At 36.9% G+C, this 9,163-nt stretch overlaps 1 pseudogene; it reads left to right on the plus strand.

The window, feature by feature from the left end:
* The window catches only part of LOC147472570 (uncharacterized), an 18,032-nt pseudogene extending 9,116 nt beyond the window's left edge, over positions 1–8,916 (plus strand).
* The last annotated feature ends 247 nt before the right edge of the window (positions 8,917–9,163 follow it).

Below are 9,163 nucleotides of genomic sequence, written 5' to 3' on the forward strand. Positions count from 1 at the left end.
ATGATCAAGGGGTTCGTACTTCAGTCTCTCTGGCAAGCACGACCTGGTTTACTTGAGAGCTTTCCTGTCATCGGTGGAGAGTGTGTTATGTTATACACTCTGTGCTTGAGGGCACGTCCAGGATACAAGGTGGAGGGTGTTGTCAGGGGCTTCCGTGGGGGGGGGGGGGGGATTTTGTAGACTGTAAAGCTTGTAATATATTTTTTGAGTAACGAATGCATTCATCTACGTGCATGTTATTCGCCTAATTAAACGCAATGGATTTATATATATATGTATATATATACAGTATATATATAGATGGATAGATAGATGGCTATATATATATATATATATATATATATATATATATATATATATATATATATATATATATATATATATATATATATATATATATGTATGTATGTGCGTATATATATATGAATATATATTTGTATATACAAGTACATATATAAAAAGACAGACAAACAGACATCGGTATAGATATGCACATACCCAAGTATATGTATGTAAAGGTTCATGTAATGCACATGTATGACCGTGTGTATAAATGTGTACATACAATATTGACAAGCCAAGGTGAGGTTATTGAGGTCTTATCTATTTATAACTTGAAGAACCTCGACCGCAATATTTTTTTCCCTCGTGATGTTAGTAAAAAATAATTGTAGGCATTTTTTTTTTTTGAATCCATATGGCTGTTTGTCTGCGTGGATGGGTGTGTGTGTGTGTGTGTGCGTGTTTGCGTGTGTGGGTGTGGGTGTGTGTGCGTGTATGTGTGTGTGTATGTGTGTCCTTGTTTATATTTGTCCCTCACTTTGAAGAGTAAACTGATTACATATCCTCACCTTCACAGTTTGATAACAAAACAATTTTATCTACGCTTTTATATCGAAGTATGGTATACTAAAGGTCATCAACACCACTTTAAAACAATCATATTATCCTTTACACTTAAGATCTCTTCATACATTTACTTATCATTTTGTTCGTCATGTTTTTGAGGAACAAAAAGAAAAAAGAAAAGAAAAAAATATATAAACAGAGGTCCCGTATATAACCATCATCTTTCTCTTAACAGTCGTTTTATCCGCTAATTTCCTGTTTTTGAGAAATGGGTCACTTTTGCTGTAGTTAAGAATCATTATAAATATGACGAAATGTCGCTTCTGCTTGTGTATAGGCCTACATGTCTATGAGTGATGTGAATTCCGTGAATATGCGGGTTTTGGTGAATGAGTGAGTGAGTGAGTGAATGAGAAAGGAAGGGAGGGAGGGAGAGAGAGGGAGAGATGGACAGATGGAGAGAGAGATAAATAGATAGAGAGCGAGAGTGAGAGAGAGAGAGAGAGAAAGAGTGTGAGAGAGAGAGAGAGTGAGAGAGAGAGACAGAGAGAGGGAGTGAAAGTGAGTGTGTAAATGTGTATGTGAATGAGAGAGAGAGATTATGTGTCTGTGTGTGTGTGTGTGTGTGTAAGAGTAACGGACAATGAATGACACAGGAAGAGATGGATTAGGAGACAGTGATAGGCAAGAAACTGGTTTAAATAGATCACCATTATTGTTTACTGTTCAGGGAGTTTAAAAGATTACATAGGCCTATAGGGAAGAATCTTCTTTCTCGTTCATGACTCAGTTTTTTTTTCTATTTCTCTAATTTCAGTATTTTTCGGTATTGCTTTCTTTATCTCTTTTCTTCTATTCCTTAATTTGGTATTTTATTTCCTTCTTTTCGGCTTAAGATTCCAATAGTTTTTCCTCATTCCTTTTTCCTTCCGTCTATACCCCTTTACTGTATATTTTTCCCCCCGTCTCCTTGCATTTTTTTTTCTCTCTCTCCCTCTCTTTGTGTCCATTTTACTTCTATTTTTTCTTCTTCCGCTTTGTTTTTATCCATTCTTTATTCTTTTCCTTACCCTGTGTCCAAAATATATTTCCCCCCCATTCTATACCTATCTACTTCCCTTCTTTCCGTATCATTTTATTTTTACCACTTCCCCTCTAGTTTCTGTGTCCAGATTTTACATATTCTCCCCCCCCCCTCTCCCCCGTCCCCATTTCGGTGTCCAGATTCTCCCTCTCTTCCTTTCCAATTTCCTTCCCCTTTCCCATTACAGGAGCAGATAGCAGACACAAAACAACCCTGAGAGCCTAGCTATTAACAGCTTATGGAAAACCCTGTATTCTATCCCATTCGGATCGGGAAAGGATTATGAAAACAACCTTCTATAACCTTCATGTATGTGTAGGGCTGTATGTACGTGTTTCAAGTACGTGTAGATGCTTCTATATATATTTATAAGTGGAGGGTGTTTACTGTGACGGTTGTGGAAAAGTAGGAAAATGGTGGAGTTGATGAGGATTGCTTCTTTAGCCAATTAATTGACAAGCAGTTCGATCTCATTATCAGAATCTCTCAAAATAAGACGTTGATATTCGTATTGATTTGTTTAGTCTCATCCTCATTCTTTGTATACATGTAATATCTGTGTTATAAGTATTCTCTCTCTCTCTTTCTCTTTCTCTCTCTTTCTCTTTCTCTTTCTCTTTCTCTTTCTCTCTCTCTTTCTCTCTCTCTCTCTCTCTCTCTCTCTCTCTCTCTCTCTCTCTCTCTCTCTCTCTCTCTCTCTCTCTCTCTCTCTCTCTCTCTCTCTCTCTCTCTCTTTTATAAGTAGTTATTTATATGAATGAGTCTGTGATAATATATATTTACAGCACATTTCAAAGTACAGCTGCACTGAATGAATACACATGAAAATAAGGAAGACCATTTAAACTTTTTAATTTTCAGAATTCGAGAGAACACTAGCATATGAATAGATACGTTAACATATATATAAGCGTATAAAGTACATAACTGTGATAATATTTTCGTAGATATTACCAACTGAGATAATGTATTTGAAAGTTTATATATACATAGAAACTCGTACGTGTGTTTACAGTGAAATGTTGTTATGGTTATAGTTATTGTGATGCTGATAATGATGATGATAATGGAAATGATTAAGAATATATCGTAATTACTGTTATTATGATGATGTGATGATAACGATAACAACAATGATAATAATGATAATAGCAACACTAATGGTACTAAAAATGTTAATAATACTAAAATTAATATTGATTTTTCTTCAAACTGATGTTAATAAAGTTAGATTAATCATCTCAAAACCTACATAATAACTAACTTAAATAATATAGAAACACCATACAATTAGCACCATACATACATACACACAACCTATAGGAATAACAAGAAAAAAAAATGAAGTACGCACCACATCCACGTATTTTTATAGCAAAAGGTTGTGACATTATCTGATAAAAGTCCCTGTACAATAATGTTATCTTTTGGGCCCGCGTGACGTCATCAAATATGGCCGACTTTTTTTTTTTTTTTTTTTTTTTTTGACACGCGATGAAAATCTTGCTATAATTAAGACACTTTGAGTTCGTCTTTGAGCGGGGTGCCAAGTGAGGAATTGATGGGTTATATATGTCTGTTTGGATTGGTTTTGAGATGAGGATTAATGGTTGTGGGTTGTTAAAAGGAGGGAAGTCATTTGGGCTGTGATAAGTGTCTGCTTTATGCGCATACGAATACATGTGGACTTGCAGGTACACCCGCACATACACACACACATACACATACAGATATCTATATACATATACGTACATATGTATATGTATACATATATATACATATATATATTATGTATATATAACATATATACATAAATATGTATATATATGTATATATATATGTATATATAACACATATACATAAATATATATGTATATATATATATTTGTATACATATATATGTATATACAATATAAATACATACATACACACACACACACACACATATATATATATATATATATATATATATATATATATATATATATATATATATATATATCATTGCACATGTATAATCTTATAGACACACAGCCCCCCCCCCCCCCCGACCCCATAAGCAGACAGACACTCTGCTGGCGTGGGTCTTTCAGCAGAAAAGTCCCCGACAGCAGCGCTCGCCTCCTCTTTCCCCGACACATCCTACCATTATTGTTCTCATTCGTCAGCTTGAATTACGTTTGTATTTCTCCCATTACCCGCCATTGGTATCATTTCTGAGTTGAAATCAATGGCTGTGTCTACTAGCTTTTATTTCAATGGGCAAATAGCAGTGAAATGGTTATGGCGTCGATAAAATTGGATCGAATATATATGGACATATATTTTTCCCGGTATTTCCGTAAGGGGTTTGAAGAAATTTCCCACTTTCTCGCTTTAGTTATGCGGCGACAAATATTCGAAAGAACTGTTTTCCGATGCGAGTGAGCGTAAGAATTCTCTTCCTTTCAAAAGCAAACTACGCTTTTCCTTGCTTGCTTGCTTATAAGAAAGCGTCTCGTAACCGTTATTAACAATATCAAACAAGATAATGGTATCATTTCAAAGAAAGACGTACATGCGCCAGGTTAAAATATCAAGCATTCTTTTATTTACACTCGCAACGGTCTTCGCCGATCAGCTGTTCGTGACGTCACGGTTGTTCTGTGACGTCATTGGTGGTCTGAGAATGGGGGGAAGTGGAGCGGGGATGGGGGGAGGGGGGAGGGGGGAAGAACACGATGGCGGGAGGGAGAGGGGAGGGCGGGAACCGAGAGGGGAGGGTAGGAGGGAGGGAGGGAGGGAGGAAGGGAGGGGAGGAACACGAGGGTGGGAGGGAGGGAGGGAGGGCGGGAACCAAGAGGGGAGAGGGGGGAGGGTAGGAGGGAGGAAGGAGGGAGGGCGGGAACCGAGAGGGGAGAGGGTGGAGGGTAGGAGGGAGGGTGGAGGGGACGGTTGACGCTAGGAGGGGGGTATCCTTTTAGAACAAGTCGTATAAACCACGTGGCTTTTGACTGAGGGGGGGAGGAGGGGGGAGAAGGGGTGTGTGGGGGGAGACGAAGGCCGGATGTTAGTGACGTAGGAAGAGAGAAGAGGGGGGGAGGGGGGAGAGGGGGAGGGAAGGGAAAATCTGAGGGAAAAAATGGCGCGGAAATTTTTGAACTAAACGACTGTTTGTTTTTTTAACGTTTAAAAATTAATCGGATTATCATATCGTTTCCAAATTAATGATAGCTACGTCTTATTCGTTTCTTTAATCATCTTAGAATAACGCTTATATTAAAATCGATTCTAGTATCCTTTTTATATTTACAAGCATATTTTGATTTGAAAAACGTGAGTGTATCTAGAAACCCGTCGGGTAAGGTACACTCCTGGAAAACGAAATTTGAGAAATGGTGAGTGTGTGTGTGTTTCTGTGGGTGTGTGTGTGTTTGTGTTTGTGTTTATATATATATATATATATATATATATATATATATATATATATATATATATATATGTGTGTGTGTGTGTGTGTGTGTGTGTGTGTGTGTGTGTGTGTGTGTATGTGTGTGTGTTTCTGTGGGTGTGTGTGTGTATTGCAGTGCTCATGGGCATGAGTACGCGCGTGTGTACATCCGGTGCTGACGCTTGTGTGTGTATGTATGTATGTATGTATGTGTGTGTTTACGTCACGCGGAAAACACGCAAGATTTCGACATGTGACTCATCTCTGCACCACTTCCTCACACTTGAAAACTCCAATATCTGTTGGAATGAACCCGCCACTTGACCAAAGGTATCGAACAGTAAAAAAAAAAAAAGAAAAAGAAAAATAAGCTCAGTTTCTAAGAAAATCATCCTCTTTACCCTGACGATTGGAACCTCGAGGTAAAACAAAGCAAAAACGAAACCGATATTCTTGTGGATTCTGATCCTAACACTGAAGGATCTGATTCTACTACAACACCACGTTAAGGGTTTACTTGTACTTATGGCTCTCACCGCCCTGTTTATTATGATTGCGTTGTTTACTAAACGTCCTTCAGAAATTTGTTCTCCCTCTCATGCGTTGATAAATTCTCGGTTGTTTACTTACACTACATGTATAACAAAACACCCGCCATGTATTGTATTTCCGAAAAAAAGACGAAAATTGCGCATAAAAATTATACTTGCGAAAACCGTTCTCCCTTTGTGTTATGTTCTATTATATAGGAAACCGAATACTTTTTTCGAAACAATGATTCAACTGGTATATCCTTTTAGCCTCTTTTTTTTTCTTATTTTTTATTATAAATTCTTTAAAACAGTTAGACGTAAAGGTGTTACCAGGTGTTCCAAACAACAGCAAAACAATAAGTATAACTCCCTCCCCCCCTCATCTTACCTCTCCCCCCTCCCCTCACCCCCAGACCAGTCCCATCCCCTCCTTAACCCCCTTATCCCCCCTCCCCTCCCCCTGTAAACAAAAGCACGACCTTCTCTGAAAGCATTAGGAAGGTCGCCTTTGTGAAGGAAGTTGTCACGCCCTTGGTGTTATACTTGGTTCATTTTTATTCTATTGTGTGATGGCGAATCTTCGGGTATTTTCGTTTTGGCGTTGTTTGTGTGTGGGGGGGGAGGGGGGGGAACTGATTGAGGGAATGTTGGTGGGGCGAGAGAGAGAGAAAGAGAGATAGAGAGAGAGAGAGAAGGGGGGAGGGTGATAGAGTTAGAGAGAGATGTGAAAAGGAAAATAGAGATAGAAAAAACAAAAGGAGGCAGAAAGTACACACACACACTCACACACGCACACAGTAAGAGAAAGAGAGAGAAAAAGAGAAAGAGTAGAGAACAACAACAACAAAAAAACAACAACAGAAAGCGATATAGAACAAGGGCGACAAACACACACACACAGAAACACAAAAGAAGACATACACAAACAAGTCAAAAAAAAAAAAAAATCAACATAAAAAAAAAAAAAAACACGAAAGCATACACCCAGTCACCCTACCAAGCACCAGGCAGCCCCAACTAAAAGAAAAATGAGCCAAGAGACCTGACGCATTGAGCACGTCACACTATATTGTCAACATGCCAGATAACTTGGCTTGCTGCACGTCAGATAACTGCCAAATGTGAGTCCTAGCTTGCCAGAAACTATTTAGATAAATTTAGAACTGGACTGATACAGCACAATAACCTTGATGCTGTGTTATAACCTTACTGGGAGATTAACTATCGGGTGTTAATGCTGTTGAAAAGCCGAAATGATTAGCGTTATCAGACAGGGGAGTGAGTATAAAGTCTTGGTGAGTTTCTAGGTGTAATCTAGAGGGAGTTTATAGGTTATAGGTGGCGCTAGAAAGCGTGTGCTCATTAATAAACACATGTAGGTAGGTGTATTAGTGAATGAATGTTCGTATGTGTGTGTTTGTTCATTGTGTAGATGTTTGTGTCTGTGTGTGTGTGGGGGGGGGAGGTATACGCACACACACACACACACACACACACACACACATATATATATATATACATATATATATATATTATATATATATATATATATATTATATATATATATATATATTTATATATATATACATATAATATATTATATATATATATATTATATATATATATATATATATAATATTATATATATATATATATATATATAAATATATATATGTATATATACATATATATATATATATATATATATATATATATATATATATATATATGTATGTGTGTGTGTGTGGTGTGTGTGTGTGTGTGTGTGTAACTTCCCTCCACACACACACACACATACGAATATTCAGTCACTAATGTACCTGCCTACATTTGGTTATTGATGAGCTTACGCTTTGTAGTGCCACATGAGTACACACACACACACTCACGCACTATTTATACATACATACATATATATATGTATATATATATATATATATATATATATATATATATATATATATATATATATGTATATATATGTATTATATTATATATATATATATATATATATATATATATATATTATATATATATATATATATATATAATATGTATGTATGTATATACACAAACACACACACACACACACACACATATATATATATATATATATATATATATATAATTTAAATATATATATTGTTCACCGGTGTTTATCTCTAACCCTCAGAAAGTGTACCAAGAGGGCGAAGACTTTGCCTCTTACCTCATTCGTTTCGTGTTGCTCTTTTAGACATCCGTGAGGAAACTCCTGCTGTGCGTTTAGGGAGTTTGCTCACCGGAGAAGCATTGGGTATATACACTATTCATTATCCGAAATAACTGATGATTATAAACAACTGAAAGAAGCCCTTCTTATTGGATTTTGCAAAAACCCCTAATGGTTATCAGCAAGATTTTAGAGATGTTAAAATAAAAGTTTGAAAAACGTATAAACTTTTTGATCAGAGGATAGTTAGTAACGGCCTCGAGAAATCTTATGTTGCTGGATCAGTTTAAATCTTCCCTTTCTCCAGATATTCGAACTTACATCAAAGAACATAATGTACCTACTCTTGACCAGACGGTACAACTAGCGGATATTTGGAATGCTGCTCATAATGCTTACCCCAAGTCAAATGTAACTTCTGTCAAAAGTAAAAGAAGTGTCGAGAGTAAGCCCGCTAATCATTTTTCCGTCACGAGGGAAAATTTCAACTGCAGCCAAATCAAGTGTCACAGTTGTGGGGATTTTGGTCATTATAGGAATCGGTGTCCAAAGAATCCTTTAGCTTTTAAAAGTATTTCTACAGAGAAAAAGATTGAAAAGGTTGGCTTTTCCTTGTCTGATACGACTCCACGTAAATTTCTTCGAGAAACTGGTTGTTCATGTGTTATGGTTTTAGAGTAATTATTACCAAATATCAACACCAGTAACAGTAAATTGGTGAAAGTCAATGATTATGGTGCGCTGCTACATCGCATGCCCCTACTTTGTCGGATGGACTAATGCTTTAAGAGCACCTCTTAAATTTTGACTAATGATTCTTCCACTCATAACAATGATCAGGTACAGGCTGTACAGACAAGCGAGCCCCTAAGTTGCAGAGTTCCTGTCCATCTTTTCTATCAGGGAAAAGGTCGAGTCGGGTTAAAATTGATGGGTTGCTTTATCGGAAATCTAACTTTCAAGATAATGTTGGGAAAGTGTCTTTAGTGGTGCCTTCTGACTGCAGGGCAATAGTAACGTCTGTAGTTCATGAGTCTCCTCTTGCCGGCCATTTT

The sequence above is a fragment of the Penaeus japonicus genome, unplaced genomic scaffold (genome assembly GCF_977035675.1).
Source record: "Penaeus japonicus unplaced genomic scaffold, GWHDUDI00000001_assembly GWHDUDI00000001, whole genome shotgun sequence".
NCBI lineage: Eukaryota > Metazoa > Arthropoda > Malacostraca > Decapoda > Penaeidae > Penaeus > Penaeus japonicus.